At 39.8% G+C, this 25,660-nt stretch overlaps 1 protein-coding gene across 2 annotated transcripts in view; it reads left to right on the top strand.

The window, feature by feature from the left end:
• The window catches only part of LOC115017812 (leucine-rich repeat and fibronectin type III domain-containing protein 1-like protein), a 152,813-nt gene that overhangs the window by 50,367 nt on the left and 76,786 nt on the right, over positions 1–25,660 (top strand). For both annotated transcript variants that reach the window (XM_029446508.1, XM_029446507.1), the window contains exon 2: positions 16,024–16,126. The gene's annotated coding sequence lies outside the window, so the exon portion shown is untranslated. The remainder of the gene's footprint in view (positions 1–16,023; positions 16,127–25,660) is intronic.

Raw genomic sequence — 25,660 nt, 5'->3', positions numbered from 1 at the left:
CCCCTCAGGGAGGCCTGAGGAGGACACTAGAGTGCCTCATGTGGAGCAACCATGTCTCTGTTTCTTTTATCTGTGTACTTATCTGTATGTCTGTCTTTCCTTTCCTCTATTCTAACTGCAGTATACCTCTACACAGACTTTCTTCACCTCCGTCATTTTAACCTGCAGTTTTTGCTTTTCGTTTTAATTGAGAAACAAGTCTTGGAAAGCAGTTTTGGGTTTTTACTTTGCTGAGTTGGCCGTGACACCACTTAGCCCCAAAGTTAAAAGGTGACCAGTGGTACTTTTGAAGCCTGTTTCCCGGTGCGGCAGCTTAACAGACTAGTTAAATCTCCATCCACCAACCACTCCACTCTCAAACACTCATACTTGAACTATTACTGCTGAAAGTGGTCACTCGACTGTCTGTGGCTGGCTGCTTGTGGAGTTGACTGCACAGTTAACTGTTAATAGATAAAACAGTGATAAAGTAGAGCTACAATAGGTCCTTAGCATAGACACACAGTTTGATGTAATGTGGGATAGGTAATTATAGTCATGAAAAGTGAAGTGTGATTTTTGTATGATTTGTCATTACTGTGAAATAGGAGGCAGAGTTGCATCTAAAGGCAGTGGGAAGTAAACGGGTACGGCTAGTGGGTGCTTTATGCATTTTTTTTCAAATTAAGTGCAATTCATTTAATCAATTTGTATCCTTAATGTAACCACATTTAGCCATGTAACCTCAAATCTTACCCAATGAGATCTCACTAGACCAAAGCAGCTATAAAACCAACCAACAAAATGAGCTCTCTGGCAGACCTTGGTCTCATTTGAGGTAATGATAATTAAATGATCTGGATGCAGTTGCACATACTACACAAACAACAACAAAGATTGATTAAAGAAAATCTCCTTAACCGAAAAGACAACATCTTGGAATAATGCAGCATGGGAAGATGTAAACATGTGTAATATGAAAGATATTTCCCACTAATTTACTTTGATGTGACTACAGATAATGTGTGACAGCAGGCTGTATTCACATTATCAGACAGAAAGGAAGTGATCTGTGTCTAAATAGAAGCAACCATGCAGATGACAAAAATAAGTTCAGATTCTCAACCTTAAGGTAACAGCTGTGCCTCACAAAAATTTAGCTCAGACACATACGCAGAAACACACACATAATCACAAGTGTTTCTAGTGGGAGTAAAGCCAAATGTGAAGAGAGTCCCTGTTCTCAGTGATTTTTCATGTATAATTATGTCTCCATTATCCTCATGATCAACCTTGTCTTTGAGATACAGGAGTTCAGAAAGCAGAAACAAAGCAGAATAAAAAGCAGTGGCAGAGACACATCCCAGGACATAGAGTGAAACATGATTAAGTTAGTGTGGTAAAGTAGAAATCTGGGGAGGAATGCATAAATAAATTATAGATCATGTTACTATGAGGTATACTGCTGGATTCTGTGCACATCAAAAGACATTATGGCTAAAGTGAATTACGTCCACTATAACTTGGCCCGAGGTCAGCGAAAGTGCAACATCCCAGTAGCTGTGGGATTGAGACACAATAGAAATGGTGTAAAACTCCTTCATCAGATATAATACACTACTAAGTTCTAGTTCCCAAACCATATTGAGTAAAATAAAATCTGAGAATTCTTCTGGAAAAAAGCAGAACCATAGCAAGAGTGTCTAAACCATACAAAACTGAAATTGACATGAACATGGCTGATGATGGTGCACTTCTACTCTGCCATCATCAAGTCCATCCTCACCTCCTCCATCACCACCTGGTACGCTGCTGCCACTGACTGCGACAAGGTCAGACTGCAGCGTGTCATTCGCTCTGCGGAGAAGGTGATCAGCTGCAATCTGCCATCCCTCCAGGACCTGTGCGCCTCCAGGAGCCTGAAGCGTGCAGGTAAGATTGCAGCTGACCCCTCCCACCCTGGACAAAGACTTTTTGAGTTACTTCCATCCGGCAGGAGGCTGCAAAACCTCTCACCATAAAAACAGTTTCTTCCCCTCTGCAGTCGGCCTCATCAACAAGACCCCCACTGTCAATGTCTCTCCCTCCCCCCTCTACACGTTACATTAACGTAATGCTTATATTGTATATTGCACATTGTCTAAAGTCTTTATTTTAGTCCCTTCTGTCTATATTTTGTATATATTTGACCATTAGCACCTACGTACCACAGCAAATTCCTTGTAGGGAAACTTACATGGCAATAAATAAGATTCTGATTCTGATTCTGATAAATTGCAATTCTAATTGAAAATGAACTGACCTATTCAGCTGTTAAAACTGAAATAAAAGAGCTGCTAAAAGCCATGAAGCACAAAATATTATAAAAGCAAAAATGACAGCAAGTAATTCATGAAGGGCACAATACAACCACTTATCACTTGCTGTTAAAAATGCGAAAGAACACCCTCACATTATTGACAGCAGTCAATAACAAAACAAAAAGACATCTGTGGACACAGAAACAAATCTTCACACGCAGCTACTAGGAAATCCAACTTTTGCGATTGGACACTGAGCTGCAAATTCATTTCAGAGAGAAGTATACACGGATATATAGATATGATAATAGCTTCAGACTGTAGCACTTTAAAAGACACTTCTCATTTTTTCACCATAAATCAGTTCTCACTTATGTTCGCTACAGGAGGATTTCTGTCTTCTCAGTCAGTGTCTCAAAGGGAGACGTGGACAGAATTTTAAGTAATTCAAACTTCTCTTCCTGGATTCTCGATTGAGCCTCCAGGGCGCAGTGGGTGGCAGTCCACCATCGACCAGGAAAAAGCTCTTCTAGTCGCTTCTGACTCTTTCATTTAACTTTTTAAAATGTGTAAATAATAAAATTAAGAGGATGAAGCTGAAATGATTTGAACGATTCCTGATATGTATGAGCTGCGGTGAACTCAAGAAAACTTACAGGCAATTAAGCCGCCGCGCAGTCGTGGCAACTCTTTATTCTAATTTTTTCCAGAAGACCCTCGTGCTAAATATAACTTTTTAAAGCGGGCTTTGCTACAGCTCTCCAGTGAACATAAGAGCTGCTTCTTATGAAAGCTTAGCAACAGGTTTGTGCAACTGCCCAACTCTGTATGCATTGATCCACTTTAGTGCAGTAAGTACATACTATAGGCTGATTTACTGTACACTTCATCTTATTTTAGGACGACACTAGACTGCACTAAAGCCATATAAACACTGTGCTGTAACAAACGATGTATCAGATCTAAAATGCAGGGTATGACTTGACCTGGGTATACATCGTTGAAATAGACTGTGTTTGGAAAACTGGTATATTCTCAACTAACATGGGGTTTGGGAGGGTGTCTGAATTTTTATTTTCATTTCATTTTATTAAAAAAAAGCAAAGCATTATTAATAATGTCTTTGGACTCTCCCTTTGACTTTGACCCCCTATATCTAAAGTAATATTCCTGCCACTCTCTAGTTTTGAATGAAGTGCTCCTAAATTACAGCAACCAAATGAGTGAACTGGGCAAAGGAGAGCGACTTGAGCAGCATAATATTTTCTCTCCAGCCAGATACTAAAAAAAACATATTAAATTGATCCAATAATGTCATAACCTTATATGCTTAAGTCTCCCCTGTTTTCCCAAAAATGTCAGCCCTTTCCCTTTTCCCCTTATAATTTTCCGCACGGCCCCTTATATAAATCCAGCAAACACTTACACGATTGCTTTAACATCCACGCAAAGAAAGTGTACTGGTACGTATAATAACTTTGCTGGCATTCTCATACCTGTCTTTTAAAGAAAAAAGAAAATGAGGTATAAAGAGATGCATCAAATAGGTCTAAAAACCAGTGCACTTTGTCTTTCGATAGAACGGCTTCATCGCAACTGTTCATCATTAGCCGTAAACACAATGTTTTGTTTTTTTCGAGTGGATGACATTATCCACTGCGCTATTTTGAAAATGGCTTGAAATCAAATAGTTGTCTCTATAGCGAGTATTGAATAGAAGTCTAATCAAAACCGCACAGTGGCTGCTGTCCTTGGGCCATTTTTGTCTCCAAAGCAGACATCATGTAGTAAATACGGCACTCTTTTCAGAAACTCTAGCCGGCACATGTAGAAGCTTCTGAGGTGTCTCACAAGCGCTTATGTCTGAACGCTAACGGCCACAATTTTGCCGATAAATCCCTGAATGTGAGCCTCAGTGAATGCACTTACTTTTTCAACTTCCGCCAAAACAAGGATCTACATGTCATGCCAGAAAGGCATTCAGTAAATTACATACAAGTTTAAAGCGCCATAGAGAAAAAGAGATGAAGACAGGCTCCTATAAAAGTAGAGACGTAGAAAAAGGCTTTGAGGGAATTACATTTGTGTGAGAAAAAAGAACTACAAGCAGGTAGTATTTGCCAAACACATCCTGTTTGTATCCGAGAGATATAATGAATCGTTGTCGGTCTACATGAATCCAATTTTATTACTAATCATTACGGAAAATAACCCATCAGCCGTCAACAAAACCGGAAACAATTTCTCTAAAATGTTCTGATTTTATTGTCACCCTTTGTGGTATTTTGGTCAATTCTAAAAAAACCTTTGACAGAAGTTTCAGTCGGAGGGTTGAGACAGAAAAGGGAGAGAGACAAACAAGCCGAGTTGCCAAGGAAAAGAAAAGAAAGGGTGTGAAGAGAGGGAGGCTTTAAAACGAACCGGAGATATTAGATGAAACACTGAAAGACCAAATTCGCCTGTTAAATTGCACAGTAATGAGGTCCGGGGAAAACCAAGTGTGGAGGAATGGACCACAGGATATCATGTGTCACAGTGACCAGGGCTCACTGCAGCAATATGTGTGTGTAAACGGAAGGGGTTTTTTTTTTGTTAGTAAGGGTTGATTGGGTCATATTGCAAAGTTTAGATCAGCCAGCCCCCTCATTATTACACACACACACACACACACACACACACACACACACACACACACACACACACACACACACACCAGCATGGGGTGGATAAACAGAAAAATGAATGATCACTGCACAGTGAAGGAATGCAATGAGGAGCAGGTGGGAGGGGGAGAGCGAGGAAACGAAGGGGAGGCAAGCAGATAGAGGGTCAGAAGGATGACGAAATCACTGTCGTGACATGGAGGGAGGACAGACAAATTACAATAATAACAGCACAAGCGAAGGCAATGAAGAAACGGAGACATTGGGAGAGGGCAAATTAAGCATATTAAAATGAAGATTACATTTACACAGTAATTGTAGGACAAATTCAGATAAGAAATTGTGTAATGCAGAAATGAGGAGGTAATGGACGGAGAAGAGAGCGGAGGAATGGAGGGAAGGCAATTTGAGGAGGCAGTGATCAAATGAGGGAAATAGAGTGAGAGGGTGACACATGTAGAGGAGGGGAAACAGATGGAGGAAGAGATGACCAAATGGAGAGAGTGTTAGGATATTGAATAGAGGGGTTGACAGGATGGAGGAGGAGGAGGGGGGTGACAGCGAGGGCGATGGGAGGCGCAGTTTGGAGAGTAGAGCTCACATCTCAAGGTCAAACTGCTGTTTATTGAAATGAAGGCAGTCCAATTATGAGCTGTCAATTGTGAGAAATGTGGTGAAATGTTTGGTTGTCAGTCAAATCAAATTCTAGAGTCTCACTGAGAGACGTGTCCACCGATTCTGAGCTTTTGTGACCAGAAATAGCCTTTAAAACAGTGTTTAGAAATTTGGGGCCAAATTCTCACAATGAGACTGCTGCTATGATGTGTTTCTATAAAGCAAGCCAATTGAAATGCAAAATGAAATGAAGCAGAATACACTGGAACAACAGATTGGAACAACTAGAAATAAAGTTATATGTAGGGTAAAGTGTAAAGTGAGACGATTGACCAGGCATTTGTGGCACAATCTTGTACGTCTCAAAATTGATACCGCAGTGTCACAGAGACACAGGATGTGAACACAAGATTTTATAAGACCCATCTTGTACAGTCTGACACGCCATGAACCTGTAAGATCGCCGTTATTGCACAGTGTGTAGGGGCCTTTAGGTTAGAGAAAAAGGCAGGGAACAAAGGGACCATGAAAAGGGAGCAAAAGAGGGCAGGAGAGTGCAGAGTTTATATATAATATACATTTACTTACCTGGCGAACAGTTCAAAAACACCTAAAAAAAAAACGGAATGGCCGTGGACGTGAAAGAGAACAAGGAAATTGAGAGGAGGATAAGCAGTAGATGAAAACAGTGAGTGTGATATACTATATTGATAGAAGAAGAGAGGTTCAAGAGTGAAAGAGGGATAGAGAGACATAGGCAGAGAGAGAGACTAGTGGTGGTGTTGTGTGGGAGACATGGAGAGGTCAGTGTTAACTGCTATGGTCTGGCTTTCTCCCTGAGACCTATCACAACCTATCAACTCACTCTAGTGGAACTCACACACACTCATGCACACACACACACACACACACACACCCACACACAATGTAGTGGCTCCTCGGTGATGTGGACAGGCTAAATAGAGAGAAATAGTGGTGCTGTAAGTGGTTGGGAGATAGAGAGAGGAGGAGATCAAATTGTTTCAGATGAGAGAAGCTGGTGCAAGATCATACTATGTGTGTGTGTGTGTGTGCGTGTGCGTGCGCCCGCATGTATGTGTGTGTGTGTGTGTAATTTTGCACATGGGTACCTTGGTGCGTTTTAGAGAGGAGATGGAATCCATTTGGGAGAAAGGGTACTGTACCATTATTTTCTGTATGGTCTTCGACCTGCCTGTTCTTTGTTTGTGTGGCTCATTTGTTCAAGGTCATGGACTGGCAACCACAAAGCCATTCTGATGCAAACTTCAAAAGCTCATGTGCAGTGTCAAAAACCTAAATTACAAACACATTCTCAACTAGGGTGTGGAGCGTTGTGTGAAGCAGGATTCAACTATGAGTCAGAGATCTCTCTGTGCACAGTTAAGCTCAGGTACACCTCCATTAGTTATATGAACATTACTTTTTTGTTTTAGGAAGGGACACTTTAGTGTGGCTTATTTTATTTTGTTGAGGGACAGAAGACAAAGGTCTTTGTTTGCAATATAATACAGGACGTTATGTTCATGTGTGACTTAATGTAAGTGATTGGTCATTGATGCAGCAGACACTGAGATGTCCTGACTTTTAGTCCTTACCGTGTGTCAGGTTCCAAGCTACGTGTCTCCGGTTTCTAGCACATCTTTTAATTAGTCTCCGACCCATCCAACACAATCATGGGCATTTCTCAGACCTGGCAAAGCTCCTCCACAGCCACAGTAGATAACATAACCGTCACAGTCTGAGTAGTAATCCCCATGACTATCAGATGATTCTTTAGTTATACAATTGGGTAAGTTCCCCTATTATTATTTTCTCTTTTGCTATACCGCTGTATACTACTATACCACATTTTCCCGGATTCATTTGGACACACAAACTGACTTTAAAGGCTCCGAGAGGAGAAACAGGAAGGCAGACGGGAATGAGAGAAGATGATAAGGGACAGCAAAAGGCAGCTGTTGGTCATCATCAGCCATGTGGCAAAGTTGTCCTGGAGGAAGGGCAGAGCGATTACTCTCCAGACATCACCGGTACACCTGAACCCAACACACAGTGTCACCGCCGGGTAATTTATTCAAACCCTTGTTTGATCGAAGGGAAGTGGTGTTTAAGATGTCTCCTAGATGACTTAATGTTAACTGTCTTGTGCCCGGCGCTGATCGGCTCCTGAGAGTTTACTTGTAATGTGTTCATGTCAAATTCTGTTTTAGGGATCACATCCATCAAATTAAGTGTAAGTTTGCTTTCTCACCGTCAGACTGACTTACATGCAGTCATATTGATTGACACTGAACTACTCAACAGACCGTAAAGACAGACAGAAATGGTGAGATACCATTTATGTGCAGTAAAGTCTCTCTGGTTCTTCAGCTTCCCTCCTTCCTCCTCTCTGCCCTCCGTCCATTTCTCACTTCCCCTCTGTCTCCCTCTCTACCAGTCATCTCCAAGAACTAAATTAATATTTCTGTTCTCTATGTTGCGCAATTAAAACCAGTTTTTTTTTTACAGTAGAAGCTGCATGATGGCTGACAGCAAGGTTTCATTACATGAATTAGTCATTCCCCTTTTATTCATTATTAAAATAAAATCGTTTATCATGGTTTAACTACAGCTATCCCGTTCCTTAACGAAATCCTCCAGCAGTCAAAATGCAGACATTATAGTTACCGATGGTTTTATGCTCCCCAGAACGTCTGCTGTCCTTCAGAAATAATTTATGTCTCCTTCTGTTGTTATTTTTACATTTTATTTCCCTTTTAATGGTTTTAAATGCTGCAGCCTTCGATTCAGATTCAGGCAGAGTCAATGAAAACATCAGACAGGCCACCTAATCCTACTGTTCTGCAGAGTGGCTCTTTAAACAATAGAACAACAAAGCGAAATGGGGGGGACATTATTAGTTGTTTTAGCTAATACACAGTTTGGAGTTGCAATTGTTTCTCCAAGATGTAAGGAGCCTATGTGTCGGTGTACAGTGTGAGACAGTTTAATAATGTGAGCGTTAAAGTGAGCCAACCAAAATGTACATTGTCCAACGTATCTGTGCTGATACTGTATGTAGGATAAATGTTTGGAAATGTATCTGTGTGGTAATGTTGTGTACTGTTGTGTTTAGATAGAATCATCCTCTCCCTCTCTCCTAATCTCTAATCCCTCGCACAGCTGAGGCACTGTGTGTGTGTGTGGAAGTGTGTCTGTGTTAAGCTGCATGTCTGTGTTTGAGAGTTGCATTTGCATGCGGTTATGTGTCTCGCTCTGTGACCCTCTGTGTGTATTCAAACAGTCAACAGTATCTGGTCTATCGTGCAATTTAGTGTAAAGATGACATTATTTTCCAACCCTTGGCACAATAAAGAAGTGTTATTCCATTAAGTGATACTATACTACATCATGATATCATATCAATGTATGTGAATTTATTCTTCTTTGGTGTAATCTCATTCAGAGCAATGACCAAGGCTTGCCAAGGCAACTCCATCTTTTGAGCTCTGTCAATCATCCGGGCCGCTGTACACCACACAGACGAACATCTCAGCGATGAACAGTTTCACAAATCTATTGGCCTTAATTAGCAGTTAAGCATGTGAGAAAAATAATGAAAAACAACAAGAACACTTCCTTTTTGTGCGAGGAGAGTTCAGACAGAGCTTGAGAGAGTCAACTCTTATTTATGATCCAGTTGCCAATGTGTTTGCTGTATTAGAAAATAGATGAACACAACAGACATTATCTTTTGAAGCCATCCCTTGTGCATTTGTTGTGATATCAGAGATTTTGTAAAAAGGTGGATGAATAATTGGAGGGTTAACATGCAGACATGTGGCCCCTTCAGTGGCATTATGGGGACTACAGTACTGTGCGCTGTTAAAATATATGTATTTTTGACAGTGTTCACTGTTCAATATTAAAGTAATTACATTCCTATTTGGTTTGACATATTTTGAACTTTACCCATTGAGTGCCTCTGTACTGTACGTGTGAGAGTGGCAGAGACAGCTTCTTCATTTAGGACACAGTGTGTGCACAGTGTGTGCTTGTAGGTACAAGGCTTATGGTTCTTAAGTGCACTGGGCACATATGTGTGAGCATGGCCGATCACACAACATCAGAGCCGGATATCACATGTTTCACTGTGTCCAGATCACAGCCGGCCCTCGGTGTACACCCTCACACACACGTATACATGCTTTCTCAAACATACTGTAGGCACTTACTTTCTGCCACTGCGACACTGTGTGTGTGTGTAGTGCTAAAAGGCTTGGCTGTCAGCCGCAAGCTTTTAGAGGTTAAATCAACATTTAACCGTACAAAATGCTTTTTGCACTTCACTAATACACCTGCTAATTTCCAGTTGATTAGCTTCATTAATGTTTTTGCATTTGGCACTCTATGTGTTCGACAAATGGACTACACTGAAATCAGTTTTTGAGATTCATGCATTATTTCTGCTGCCTTCATGCTCAAGGAATGTGTTATGTGACATTGTGCTTTTATGTTCATACGCTGCTGCATGTATTTAAAGTCATATGGCGCTGTCCTGTATCCTGCGTTTTCCTTGCGCTACCTGCCTTCCTTTGGCTTTTTTTGCTTTATTAAAAAGAGAAAAAGAAAACTAATAGACCTGTTTACCGTACTAAAACTTTAGTGATCTCATCAAGAAGATTAACATTTCTAATCAAATCTAGTCTTGATAAACATTACGGTAGGTGTAATGAGGTCATCTTGAATGTTAACATTCATTTCTCCAGAGAAAAGCAGCGTTGATGTTTTGTTGATTAAATGGACTCAATGATTAGCAACTAGTGGTAGCCATGGTAACAGTTTATCTTCATGCGTTGTGGAGGTCTCCCATGAATCTCTGTCATCATCTTACCTTTATCCTCTATGAGAACTGCATTCGACGCTAACACTGACCCGTACTCAGCCAGACAAGTAGGGATATAGTAGGTAGCATATATTATATATATATGCACTTTACCTCCGAGATGCTCCCCTATCATATCAAAGCTTTCATATTTTATAGTGTCTGAGCAGCAACACTGGAACAGACGTCTTCTTGGGGTCTTGGTTTGGTTTGATGGTTGTTGTTCTGTGCAGATATAACGTGGCCAACCCTCTTTGTTTCTCAGGTGTTTAAATGAGATAGTTAAAACTGAATGCCAATGGATAGAACAACCACATAAAAGTAAATGCATTCGAGATATCATTGAAAAAATAAGTATTTCTAAAGAAAGTGTTTTACAGTGTTTCATTCCTCGATGGATCTCAGTAGATTAGTCCGACATCCTTACCCCACTCTCAACATAATTACCTTGCACCAGTTACACTGATGTGTTCAGCTTCTCAAGTGGCTCCAGTGGTGAGAAGACAGAGAGAGAGAGAGAGAGAGCGAGAGAGAGAGAGAGAGAGAGAGAGAGAGAGAGAGAGACGTGTGTGTGTGTACCTGTGTGCGCGCCCGTATGGCTGTGTGTTCATGTCATGTTGGTTGGATTGCAGAGCAGTGCAGAGCAGATGGGTTTATAATGAGGAAACAGAATGATTCTGATAATGATGACCAGATAATTATACTACATCTGAAAGAGGGAGGAAGGCACAGGGAGGGTAGCAGTGGTGTGCTGGATTAGAAAGAGAGCAGAATGGATGACAGAAAGCTTGTGCGTGTACTGTACACAAAGAGGGGTTAAGAAAAGCTGGATTCAGTGTATCATAACAAATTGGAAGAGAAGAGGCTCACACAAGATGGGGTGACATGAGATGAGAGCCGGCACTCGAAGGTCATTAAAACATCTTTAAATATCTTTAACTGAAATATCTATACTCTAAGTTGAAGGCCTTTAAAGGTTTGACTTGAAGTTATGTAACCATGCTGACCTATTCTGCTCTAAGTTATAGACTTAAAGAACATCTACACTGGAAACATGTTGTGGCATGTTTTGGATTTGGATGTCTTCTTTATTAATACCAATGACTCATAACTGAGATACTTATTGTGTGTCCCAATCAGACCTGCTGTATCTCTTCACATGTAATGTCTGCTTAAAGTCCAGACGAGCGGTAACATACTCGAGCGTGAGGTGAAAGGACAAGTACATATAAATAATTCATTCACGCACATAAGAGCAACCATAATGTATCTATCTATATGGTTATATATGTGATGCTTTCATGATAATGTAAGACAATAGTTTCAAATACAAGGGTTAAAGGCAGTGGACAATGATCACGACAACTACAAAGTAACAGAAAGCGACAATGAAGCTGAGGTTAAATACTAATTTATAAAATTCAATAATGACCAGTCACAGTAGGAAGATATCACTACTGTGGATTAACTGCCACAGTCCCACAGAGCTCATATCAGTGGCTTAGTATTGTCAAAGAAAGAAATATTATGTCTATTGGAATCCTCAATATAACAAGGCTAGTGTATCATCTTTATATTTCCCACTTCCCATCCTTCTGATTTAGGAAAAGGCTTAATTGGCAAACACATGACATGCAGTATATCAGAAGGATAAATAAGGAGAAGAAGGAGAACAATAATTGTTCTTTCTTGCCCAAATCACAGACATTTAAAAAAGGTTCTCTGAATATACCTGTGATTTTCACTTTGAATTTTCTACAGTCTAAATTGACCTGAGAGTCTTTCTTGTATTACAAATAGATATTTATATTCTTAATTTGTGTATTAACTGCTTTTCTATCCATCATGACATCTACCACAGAACATCTGTACCAACACCTTACAGTGAGGTGGTCAGGACTTTAAAGTTTCAAGAAATTAACTTATTTCCTGGACCTCAGTGTCAGCGACAGTGTTGCGTACTACATGTTTAGGTATAATTCATACTGCCTGGTGTTTGGTGTTTAATGTTTAATAAATGGCCTCTCTTGCAATTTGTTTATGGTGGTGTTAACTCCATGCATGAATTAGAATGAAAAGGTGTTGCTGCACAGTTCAGCAGATGATCTGAATCAGTTTAAATTCAAATTAAAAACTATTTCTTTCATTGCGACTCTGTCCCCACTGATATGCTTTAGATGTGCTTGGGTGAGATTTTTTTTTACAGGTGTTGAAAACCAGAAAATCTAACACTTTCTGTAGACGCAATTAAATGTTAACAGGTACAGTTTGTACTGCGTCGTGCACATTAAAGAGAGAGACTGTACGGAAAAGACAGAGAATAGGAGACAAATAATAGAAATGTGTCGCTTAGTTACACCTCTGCAGTTCACCTACTGGGCAGCTCATAGGTAAACTTCTGCATCATAAACATTTGAGAAAGAAAGAAGATAAAAATTAAAACCATAGGAGAAACCGAGAGATGGGGTTCTTAGGAGAGCTTGAGAGGAATGAAACAAAAGATGTATATTGCGTAAAAAGAGAGGAGATCTTCTTCTTCTTCTTCTTCAAAAACCAACAAAGGAACTGAGAACAGGTCAAAAATATAAACTCACGAGCAGGTGAGTGTGTGTTTTGTGTGGGGTACGGTGTGTGCTTTACTGTAGGTCTATCTGCCCTCTTTATTTTAATCATTTAGACCTCTGACATTGCTTTCTTCACATTACTCTTTGTTTCTTCTTTTACTTTTATGTTCAAAGCGAGAGTATCAGGAAGATTGTCAGTTAAAAGCCATTACACACACACACACACACACACACACACACACACACACACACACACACACACACACACACACACACACACACATACACGAATACTTCACAGATGCCCTTTCTTCTTTGTACTCACACAGACACGTTGCCTTTCTCCCTCTTTCTTTCGTATTCATGCACATATGCGCTCACACCAAGCTCACTGACAGGTCATTTCACTACAATCTAAAATAGCTGAGTGGAGAGAACAGATGCTAAATATAGAGACAAAGTGAGGAGAATACCAACGACTTTCAAGATCATACGACGCAGACGAGCAGTGTGATGGTTAACAAGAGGCGATAAGGCAGTGTTTTAAATAGACAGGTTCAAGACCTAAAGGTGGTGAATGGGAGGATTAAAATAGATTTAAAAACTGAGCTTTTTGAGGAAGCCTAATTTAATTAAACTTTCGCTTTAGCAAAGTCTTGCAAAAGTTTCAAAAGGATGTAAATGGATGTTCACCCATAATAGAATAACATGTAATACCTCTTCATGTACAACAATATTTAAAATTCATATTTGATCATTAAACACTCAATGTTTTTTTTTTTGAGTTTTTTTAGATTTTTTAAAAACATTTCTTTAACAAATGAAATTAAATGAAATTACATTAAATCAAAGATTAAATGACATGTTTAGCTGTTGGGAGGCATCGGCATATATCTTCCATATTACCTAGCACTAAGTAGGATAGATTGGACCAGATTCACGAGTAATTATCCTAACTGTTGGTAGAGTAAATCAACTTTAGAAAATAGTTGTTATATATTAGTTCATTCAAATAGTGTTATGACTTATCTCTGGTCCCATCCACGCTCACATTGGTGCTACATTGGCTGTTGTGTCATCATTCTTTGCTGGCCAGTTCAGGCTGTGTAAGTAATGCTGTGCAAACTAAACATTTTGATTTAATAGGTTATTGAATCTAATTTGACTGCATGGATCTTGAGGCTTACTGTATGTGTATTTATGTTGGACTTCGTCTAATAAACACAACATTGTGTGAACAATTGTTCACATATTTTAAGGGAAAACTGTTTTTTTTCACGGGCTGCGTGTAGGGAGAGAAGATGTGATCCTGATCAAAAGAGAAAAGGAGGAGGCAAATGAAATAACTGAACATGAGCATAATTTAGTAATTCACTGGGCACAAAGTGTTCCCGCCATTAATTATATTGAGGAGATGAATTAAGTAATTTCAGGTTAAAAATTCTAAATACAAGGTAGCAAATTAGTATCATTACAAATTATTTGTTCCTCCCCTAAGACTTATCCGGCTTAATAGATTGTTTGAATAGATTTTCTTCCTATTAAAAATTGGCATGCAGTATTTTAAGATGGAACCCTGGTGGTTCATAAAAGCCACTCTTCTGAGGTTTGCTATCATTTGAAGTATCTCATTGAAGCCAGCAGCACCTGCCACAAGGGACTTAAACATAGCTGCAGCATCAGCATACCATACAACAGCATATCCTCTTGTGTATAATTGTTTTGAAGACTCAGAATAAAGTGTGGGGCTCAAAAGTGTGTGTGTGTGTGTTTGACATGTTCTTGTATTTTAAAGGGAAAGTGGGGATGCCTGAAAAAGCATGCAAAAACATCTTCCATACTACTGCTGCTGTCACTGCTCATTGAGACGAGTTTTAAGGATGTTTGTGAGGAAAAAACATGCGGTATCATTCTTAGTTTTCTGTGAACATTCACTTATGTGCAGGGTGCCATGTTGAGAGTCTACAAAACGATCACTATTGTGTCACATTGCTGTTTCATGTCTTAGTGATGAGACAACTTTGGGCCTCTGATGTGAGTAATGATTTTCTAATAACCTGCAGCTTGTTAGCTCAGCTGGCTGAAAAACTGACTGCCAACGTGTCTGCATCCTGTGTGTGTGTGTGTGTGTGTGTGTGTGTGTGTGTGTGTGTGTGTGTGTGTGTCACCGCGTACTGCTCTTTACTAAAACACAAAAGAACAGACTGTCGGTTTCAATTTGAAAGCACTTTGATCCTTATTGAGATGAATTGTTAAAAAAAACTGACATAACTTTTGCATCAACAACCACATTTTGAAATGCCAAAACTATTTCAGTCTAGGCATCGCAAATTCCTATTATGCTCTGACTTCTAGCTTTCTTCTTGGCATGAACGTAACTGGGGTCTTGATATCTTATTTTAGAGAGCTCTTATTTTAAGATAACTAAAAAGAGATGTCATATTGAGTTTAGAGATCGTGCGGAGGAGCATTGCGGGAGGATTGATAGTGGCGAATCCCCACGTCATTAAGGAGTGGGTTTACACGTTGAGCATCACGCTAGGATTTTCCTCATTTGTGTTCCAGATAAGTGACACAGGCTGCAGGAAATCTACTTTTTGTATTGTGTATACCTGGAAGAGAGAGGAGTGTCCGCTTTTAACTATGGTGGCAGGAAGGCGTGGACATAAGTTGGACAACTTTTCTTCATAGCGCGCACTAAAGTGTTGAAACCTCAAGATGGCAAACGCGGCAGATGCCAGTAATAGTTCATGGGTGATTCATAATATTTTAATTATCTAACACCGTCATCGGTTGTAGAATAGTTCTTGCTAACACGCTAAACCAAGGTGGTGAACAAGGTACACATTAGACCTGCTGAATATCAGCATATTAAGATTGTCATTGTGAGCATTTTAGCATGCTGATGTAAGCATTCAGCTCAAAGCACTGATGCATCTAAGTAGCCTCACAAAGCCGCCATCGTGGCTGTAGACATGCACTAACCCTTGTCTTGTCTCTCTGTTCTCTTTCCTCAGGTCTTTGGATCTATCTCCCCGGGCCATCTCTTCAGTGCATCTACCAGTCGCCACAATGTATCTTCATGTTGAGTCCTAATAAATCACAGCACACCACATAAAGGTAGGCAAAAACAGTCTGTACTATTTCTTGCCCTATATGAATGTACACTGTGCTATTTGAGGAATGCAAACATGGACTCTGTTGGGAATTGTGACAAGGAGCTGGCAGTGTTTCTTTTAAAATGCATCTGAAATATTTATTGCCAATTTAGTTTTATACAATTGTAATGATCCCCTTAGGGACGCTAGATACAGTATATTATATTACATAATGTTGTGATCCATATAATTAAAATACAAACACAATATACCTTCCTTACACTAACTAGCTAAAACTATATTTTACATGTTAGAGAACAATTTCTTTCTTTACTTGTGCAGGCAGGTGTGTTACAATATGGTGTTAACTTAAAGTAATTTGAAGTTATGTAAGAAATCCTGCATATTTATGCACCTGTGTATGCTTGAAAGTGAGTGGGTGAAAATGTACGCATGTACCAACCTACCTAATGTACCATAATAATATGAGGTTGTACTTATTCACATGTGGATGTAAATGTGTTCCCTCTGTGTGTGTATGTGTGTGTGTGTGTGTATGTCTGATAAGAGCAGTGCTGCGGTCCAATGTGCTCTGCCTCTCTTACAGACACATTAGCAGGGCTCTGAGAGCAAAGAGGCCAGACAGGTTTACAGGGACGCGGCTAAGCAGAGCAGAGATAGTGATATTGATACGGGATAGATGGAGGCTAGATGGATGGATGTAAATGAAGGGAGGGAGAGGCTGTTATTAGTGTCACGCTTGCCTGCTAATGTCTAAAATGTTAGAACAGAGTCTTCATACTTGCTGTAGAAGTAAGACATAGACAATAGCTCTATTAATCTATTCAGCTTTCATTTTGTTTGCTAGAGGCCCTTTGAAATCTTTAGCTTACTAGTCATCCTGTTTGATCTATCGGACCCAGATAGATTTCAGGACTGCACTTTTTACTGTCTTACATATCTTGATATCTCTACGTAGCGTAGTGATTTTCAAACGCTGAGATTTGGATCCTCGGGCTGTCGTCACGTATTGAAACTTATCAGCTGTTTGGGAGTAAAGTACAGCAATTCGATGTCAGAAGTACTGGAGCAGGTCAGGACATATTTTAACCTTTATGAACCAGCTGCGTTTGTAACCTGACAGATTGCAGACGGTGGCGATGTTGGCAGTGAGCCCGTCAGAGCACAGCGCAGCTGAACCCTGTAGACCAGTGGGAACAGAGGTCAAAAACAACTAAATATTCCAGATACTGAAACCAACATGAGCTATCAATCAATGGGAAGCGCTTTAAAGAGAAACTGCAGTCCTGCAATGATCCACTGTACAATGAGTCATTAAGATATACATTGATTGGACATTGTCTCTACCACAACTGTCCGTGGTCACTGCCTTTTCATTAACCTCAGTGATGTAATGTTTACGTGCAACCGCAACGACAAAACGTGAGAAACCTCGGCCCTGGATGCTCTGTTACCTCTTCAGTTTATACGACCGGGCTTTTACAGGGGCGTAGAAAGTTAGGAGCTTTTTTTATTGGGCTTTCTTTCTGTTGGAAGGGTCATAAATTTATGATATCTGGCAGCTACCCAAAAAGCGGTCATAAAGACGAGTCAGACAATCAGTTAAAGTCATAACACATTCTCTGGCAGCGTAGGTGAGCAATTTCCCCCCAATGTTATATCCTGTTATTGCTTTATATCCCCATTTTTTTTTAAATGGTTTTATGTATTGCATTTGCACCCTTTCAAATCCTTTTTTTTACTGCAGCTTGTTCACCAACACACACATCTGCACATTTGCTGTATGTGACGAATAAGGTGTTTTAGATTGTAGTTATACATATATAGTTTACACACTTGTTGCCACAAGATCAAAAGCACTTCAAATCTTAAATAACAAAGATAAAGACATTCCAAGACCATCCCTTATCTGTCCTTACAATTTACCAAAGTGCTCTTTTACATTATTCTCAGCTGTACACAGTCTGCTAACAAGGATTTTGTACAATGAATAAGAACTGTTTATTCACTAGAAGATTAAGCAATTTGCTTGTTAATAGACTTTTATGTGAATGCAGCACTCTCATAATGGTCCTTTGCTTAATAACTGTAACTTTAGTTAACATGAAAGCCAGTTTAAGACCGAAATTGAAGTCTGTGTCTTTGGAGAATTAAACATGTTTCAATGACACAAACTATTTCTTTTGAAGCTGCACTGAGCTCGAGCTATGCTCTTTAACAGCAGAGTCAGAAGAGGTCCTATAAAATGTGTTTCTTCTGCAGAAGCTCTCTCCAGCCATCATATTAAAGCATATTAACTTTCTTACACACCATTTTGGAAGTGGTTTGAAAAATGATTTGATTTCAGAGGTTGTAGAACAATTTGTACCACCATTTTATTTATTTTCCTCTTGCTGGCAGTCTTTCTCACAATGTTTTTTTTTTTCTGCAAACACCCAGGAGAAACATCTGGCACGAGCAGTTTATTAGAGTGAACTAAACGGTTAAAACATCCAAGATATTTTATATCTCAGTATATTTGTTTTAACCTAGCAAAGAAACAAAAAATAGCTACTCATCCAACCTCAGATGAGTCATTTCTGACATTCACATAACGTTTAAGAGTTTACACGGAGATATTGAGTCAGACAACTTACTTCTTATCTGCCTAATCATTTCTAAGATTACTCAATATTTCTCTTTCTATCTATCTTCTATATGTCACAATAGAGTATATTTCTATTTTGTTATCCCTTTGTGAAATCTACATAGATAACACATCTGAATGAAATAAAGTATGCATCGTGCTATCAGAGAAGTTTCATCTTATCTAAGATCAGTTATCTTGGAAATTAAAGGGGATTGATGTAGTGGCAGAATCGGATATTTGAAGTCTACATCTCTAGAGCTTATGATTCACACGTTCACAAAGCCGAGAAAGACTGGAATAGGTAACAATGACTGTGTGTGTGTGTGTGTGTGTCTGTAATAATTGCAATCCTATTTTAAGTGCTTTATATGTGTTGTCATATTGGTGAATATGTACAGTATTCACTATCGCTTTGCGGTTTCTCAATTGTGTGTTGTCAAGTTGCAATGGTTGGCTTTGATCTGTTGGAACATTCTTGTTATGGGTACGTCCAGGGGAGACCCAGGCGCAGAACACCAGACTCTGGAAATGGAGTATGTTTAAATAGTTTATTATACGATACTCCCCAGTAGACAGATGGTGAGAGAAAATGGCAAGGCAGGCGGGCAAACGGGCAGGCGGGCGGGCGGACAGGCAAACAGAGCAGTTGAGCGACAAGGTATGTAGTGATCCTGGGAAGAGCCAAAAAAAATCAGGTTACACACAGAACGCAAAGTAAACACAGATAGCACATACTGAGCCACCGAGATCTAAGATACCGGGAGTAGTTGAAACAACAATCTGGTGATGAGTGGCTGGAAGACTGAGGTAGATAAACTGTGCTGGGATAAATTGATTGTAGACAGGTGAGCAGATTGGAGTTGAGGAGTTGAATGAGATCAGCTGCTGAAGTCTTAGGCCACGCCCATGCCACACACACACACACACACACACACACACACACACACACACACACACAAAGAGACAGGGAAAACATCGACAGGGAAACACGAGGGATACAGATGGGACCGTGACAATTCTTCCTGCATGCAAACATACATGCATACACATACAGTACACAGACACATATGAATGTGTTCTTTCATCATCAGTATTGCACCTTTTCGTTATGCAGGGTTGTAAAGTGCTTGAGTCAACATACGTTGACATCTTGCCTGTAATTACCGAGGTGATGTGGGAAAATGCAGTCCGTGGCATTTTCACACATGCACATCCTACATTTCTGTGAAAATCCTCAGTCTTCCAGGTAATTGCTTCAATAGCATTGTCAACGTAAATGTGTTAAGACAATTCACATTTTCAACAACTAGAGCACTGTTTTTTCTCAACATGCGCCAACCTGTCCATACACCCAAACCTAAGCGGAGCAACTTAGTAAGCATATTAGTCCTATGCTTCAAAATTGCCACTGAACATTGGTTTGACTTGTTTGTAGCTAATGGTTGAAATTGTATTCTATTGTTTCTGCATGTTGTACTTTTGTTTTAGCTATTGTTCTGCATTTAAAGGATTGTACCTATTTGAAGCTAATTTACTTACAAGATTCTTGCTGTTCGGCGTTGTATCCTCATGATTGTTTGCACTTATTGTAAGTCCCTTTGGACAAAAGCGTCAGCTAAATGAGCTGTATTGTAATGTAATGAACACAAATTCTGCGGCTGTTGATTTATTGTCCTTTACAGTTGGAAGAGCTTGGTAGTCGTGAGAGGATAATATAAACTCAAGAAGTAAACTTGGGGCTTGTTGGCTAGTTGTAGTGATGAGTAATGAACAAGGCTCCACTCACCATTACTGTGAATGTGAGATGGCAGACGGGTCCTGATGTAATGTCTCAGTCAGTTTGTGCCCCGAGGTGAGGGGTGGGGGGGCTACACTGTGGCCTGTCAATCAAACTCAGCATCACAGAGAAGACACACAGCAGGACGGAACACACACACACATGCACACACACACACACACACACACACACACACACACACACACACACACACACACACACAGACCTTTAATTGGTTAATTGATCCTCATGTGCAGATGTGAATTATTAATTGAACGGATGAAAACTGTAATTTTGTTTGTGAAAACATGCCCGATTCAATTCAGTTGGGAATATGCAGCTGGTCTTACAGTGCTGTACAATCATGTGACTCTTAGATCATCACTGTGTGTCGTCAATTACTCCCACAGGTCCAACGCTACACACACTGCACTAATCAGTAGAACTGATGAAGCCTCTTGTATATGTGTACATATTTAAGACTACAAGGTCTATTGTGATGAGTCTCCCAGCTCTGACACAGTACACACTTTAAGCATCAGTAAGATGGAAAAAGACAATACCATGTATGTTCAGCATTGCTAATGTCAAATGCATTAAGGGGATGCAGTATCAATTAGATTTATCTAAAAGCAATTTTCCTCAAATACAAATAAAAGGAATAAATCAAGATTAATCACCAAACCACAGAAATGCTTTTCAATTTAATGATGGTGTTTTCCTGTGAAACATTCCTTTGTGCAGGAACACACATGCGTCTCTCGTTATTGTTTTTGCCATTTCTAGGACGTTGCTTATTTCATCCTGGTATTCGATACTGAAAACCTATCTAAGTATGTTATTCAAACTCTTGATCTAGGATGTGGCAAAGACATAAACATTCTAGTACCTTAATTGTTTTTACTCTGCAACTCAGAAAGCACGGTAAACAATGCAAACCAATTGTAGTTTCTGAATGCAACCTCTCTGTGATGTTTCATCCTATTTCAGATGGTTGAATCTAAATGATCTCTCGGGAAGTAGGTTTGTTGTTGTGCATGCATAAATGCATTTGCAACTGTGGGTATGTTTTTTCTGTGTAATCTGTACATAAACCAATGTAATATGTGATATTATATTTAGAAGAAAAAGGTGTTTTTAATCAAATTCTGTCAAAGTAGTGCTGTCTGATAATCAAAAGCACTAACTTGTAATTCTGGCAGTCTAATGGTGCTTTCACACCTAACCTCTTCAGGCCTGTTTGGCCGGTTAGTAAGGTTTATTTTTTGCTGGTGTGAAAGCTGTCAATTAAATTCTGATTAATAGGTCAAAAGCTGTTAAAACGGTTGTGCTTGTATCCGACTCTGTGTACTTTGTCAGTTCATTAAGTCCATTAAAAAGTGTGTGACAGTGATCAAACAGTAATAAGCCCTGAATCATTACTGTCTCTACCTTAGTAAGTCATTATTCATAACATGCGGTCGATTTGCGGTCTAATAATACTAATAAGGATTATAATAAGTTATTTCTTAGTGAGCTCTTTGTGACACCAAACACCATAGAGGCAATATACACTTCAGAAGCATTGAAGTACTTCATACAATTATTAATTATGTCAGTCCCTCCAATTGTGTCCTGATGATGCAGAATAACTGTCACCAAAACTCTCCAATCAACAAGTTACCCGTCAGTCTGTATAACTTCTTATTTACTCCTCTTGGTTAGTTTGCAAAAGTCAGTGTGAACAGGAGCCGGACATTGCATGCATGCATTATATCCCCTGTAGGTGAAAACGTTGTCATTAGCTCAACTACATGCAGCGCTTTGTCATCAGGAGTTTATAGAAACAACGTTGACTATTTTAAAGCACTTTGAGTTTTGTTTACTCAAATGAAAAGTGCGCCTATTATTATTATTAAAGCACATAGTTACGATTACAAACCCAACTCTCAAATACCATGTTTATGAAAACAATAGTTTGCCATGAAGGGACACACAAGAATGACTTGTCCACACGGACGGACCATACCCCTTATCTTTTGTTTTTGTTGCCATAATCCCAATCTTTCCCTGACACGGCCATATTGTAGATGCCACACACATATTTCAGATATCATAGAAAGTTCTAGAAAGTTCTTTTTAAAAACCTTGTTCTTAGACGAGTTTTGCAGAATTGTTAAAGGCTAGTGATGGGTAAAAGAAAATCATAATAATGATTACAAATGGAGGGAAGCAAATGGCAGTCATAAAGGTTTCAACATAACAAGCATAAAAAAGTGGGACCTTGTTAAGTAACAGTGAAGAAAACTGACACTGAAAGGAGCTTGTCCAGTCAACGGGAATGCCCTTTATGTAGTATGAATTCAACTGTACTGCTGTCAGTGTGTTTGACAATAACTTTATTAGACTGCTATTCCCCCTAAGGCACACTGCATATGCAGCTGGATACTCTTGGTCTCAGCTGGTTAAATGGACAACATCTTGAAGAAGCGATATCATTCCTGGAATATTCATGAAGACCTCTTCTTATTCCATGAGGTGCAGGCGGAGGAGAAATTGTATTGGTGTAATGCCCTTTAAGTGCACCCAAGTGCAGAGAACACACCACACGCGTAGCTTCTGACTATTTAAAAATGTATATATTTCCTGTCTTTCTTCGGGTCAATACAAAAGAAGAAACCACTCCCAGAGTAGGTATATAAACATTAACAGAAATTGCCACACTCCAATGCAGAGAAGTACGTAAGTAGATAACGCTGTTAATGAGGCTGTACGAACTGGAGCAGAGGGAGGTTGGTGTTGGCAGGTAAACCAAATCATTAGGCTGATCAGTGAAAGCTAACGATTGGTCATCAGCCCACACAAGCGGGATTCATGCGCACTGGTGTAGGGGAACGCCCGGGACAGATACAGATTCAGCACCATGGACAGCGGTCGTGGCAATTACAGCTCCAGGATGTGACTGTGCTTAAAGATGCTTATAACAATGTGTACATTTACTCAGCAAAACGTATAAACGTGATAGATTACAGAAACAGGAGATAAAGGGGTTGGACCCACCTAAATCGGTTGGGGCAAGAAACTGAATGAACATGTTGGTTCACAATAAAAGCTTTTTTTTCAGAAACCAGCTTCTGAATTGCTACACGTACACATATGTACACTATATACACAAAACTGACTTCTAGCAAGATTGCCTGAGTCTGCTCTTTTCCCATCCTGCTGTATCATGCCACAACCTCTCTCACACGATCCTCTCTGTCCAGATGTGTGCCCCTACCCCACTGAGCTGTGACCTTCACTCAATGGCATCTCAAGGCGTGTGCTGCGCATTGACTTTCTCATACGTGTGACTGTACAGCATGCCATCACATATCATGACAAAGGTAAATAACTTGATAGATTTCCCACACAGAGACCCTAGATAAATAGAGAATCGTAATATTCTATTGAAGCTGAGGACCATGGCAGCCATGTCATTCCTTAAGCTGTCTCTGAAAGCCATAATATTCATATTTCTTCATAGCAATAAAGCCGTATTACCATATGAAGGCCATAGGATAATATTATTATCAGCCAGCGCACTGTGTGTGCCTCTCCAGTGGCAGGGATCAGTTCAAAGCACAGCCTAAAGCAGTGAGTGCATGTGTGTGTGAGAGAAAAAGAAGTGTGTGTGTGCGTGCGTGCGTGTGTGTGTGTGTGTTGTATCTGTGACTGAGTGTGTATGATCAGTTCCCTGAAGCGACAGCTGCACGCTGAGTTCCTGAATGGAGAAAGCTTCTCTGTGATGACTACCAAGTGGTGCGCACATCGTTCCAACCTCTTTTCTCCTCTCATTTCTCTTACTTTCTACTTTCCTTTCGCTTATATTTTCCTTTATTTCCCTCTTGTGATCAGTTTCTTATTTCCCCATGTTCCTGTTGGCCTCTCCTCTTCTACCCCTTCTCTTCTCTACTTATTTCCACCCTCTCAGTTCTACCATCCCCATCCCCTTTTTCCTATAATATTATTACTCCCCAATCACCATAATCACGGAATCAGAACTGCTTGCTTCTGCTCTCTGCAAAATGAGACGCATCTGTCACAGCTTAAACCTGTATAAAACTTTGAATAAGAGCAGAAGAAAAAGGGGAAGGAAGGCAGGAAAGAAGAAGGAAAGGATGAAAGAAGTTAAGGAAGGGACAAGAAATAAAAGATGATCGGAAGAATTCAAATGGATTAATGAAGGAACCAATAAGGAGGGGCAAAGAGAGTAAGGATGTATGGAAACCTGATGAAAAGAAAGGGTCTATATTTAGTAGTGTTTCATATTGGGAGGCGTTTGATGTCAGAGCTCCATTAGCTGCAGTAGTGAGTATTTTGAGAGATCTCGCTGTATAGACAAAATGTGTGTTTGTGTGAGTGTGTATCAGTATGTGTAAGCTAGACAGAGATAGATGGAGGGCTACTAGAGAAACAAAAACATGTATTGTGTGTTTCATGTTCCCTTGGCTTGTGAGCTTCAAGGCCATAGTATTAGAAACCTGCAGGTTCAAAAAGAAAGAAGCACATATAATAATCTACATGCTAACGTCTGCTCTTTAGAGTTTATCCTTGTTCAAGGTCGACTTGGCTGTCCTTGTTCCAGCATATCAAACAGCTGATGATCAAACACCTTCTAAGTCTTTATATTCCATTGATGGCCTTGGTTGCTCTCACAGTGAAGACATGTTGATAATGTTGCTGTCTCTGTCACTTGGTCACAGTTTCTGTGATTGTCCTGACAATAAAATCAGAAGAATGGGAGTAGAAATGATTGCAACCTATTTTGCCGGTGGACTAGTAAAGAAAGAGAAAGAGATGGGAGAGATTGTCGTGAAATGAGGAGGTTTCACATTTTCAACTTGTGCATAAAAGCCAGACATTTTAGAAACAAAAAGCGAAAATATAAAAAGATTTTCATGTTTAGCTGAGATGGAAAAAGAGAAGAGTGGTAGAAACAGATTGTTGCATACACTTTGAGGTTGTGGTCCCTGCTTCTGCTTTCTCTCCTGCAAACAAAGCAGTTATTCCTTTGCCTCGCTTCCACTCACAGAAAAATTAAGAATAAAAAAGTTTGAAGGATGTCACAGGTGTATACAACAACAGCGTCGCCAGTTTGAGTCTACAAA

Source organism: Cottoperca gobio, chromosome 13, assembly GCF_900634415.1.
Source record: "Cottoperca gobio chromosome 13, fCotGob3.1, whole genome shotgun sequence".
Lineage (NCBI taxonomy): Eukaryota > Metazoa > Chordata > Actinopteri > Perciformes > Bovichtidae > Cottoperca > Cottoperca gobio.
Note: the sequence above shows the minus strand (reverse complement) of the source record. Positions and strands in the feature narration are given on the sequence as shown.